This window comes from Homarus americanus, unplaced genomic scaffold, assembly GCF_018991925.1.
Source record: "Homarus americanus isolate GMGI-L3 unplaced genomic scaffold, GMGI_Hamer_2.0 scaffold30108, whole genome shotgun sequence".
NCBI lineage: Eukaryota > Metazoa > Arthropoda > Malacostraca > Decapoda > Nephropidae > Homarus > Homarus americanus.
In genome coordinates this window covers 2,061,333-2,061,691 of record NW_024748109.1, presented here as the reverse complement: position 1 = coordinate 2,061,691, position 359 = coordinate 2,061,333, and positions in this window count along the sequence as shown.

Sequence of the window (359 nt, the reverse complement as noted above, 5' to 3'; positions counted from 1 at the left end):
AGAGAGAGAGAGGATCACACACTACTACTGAGTTACAGTAAACAGGTAAGCACCAGAGGTCAGTGACCGAGACGAGCAGTTAAATAAATAACGAAGATGATATAATTAAATAAATCGAATGTGGTTAAAGGAGAAGAGCAAATAACGGAACAAAGGACTAAGGGAGAAGAGGAGAAAGTATTAAGAAGGATTATGAAGGTGGAGGGAGGAAGGAAGAAGGAAGGAAGGACCCGCCTACAAAAGGGCACTAATTTCGATGGTGATGAAATTCATGAAAAGATAGAAGGTATTATTCCTTTAATCTTTACATAAAAACCAAATGACAAAAAAGTAAGAGAAAAAAGTGTGTGTGTGTGTGT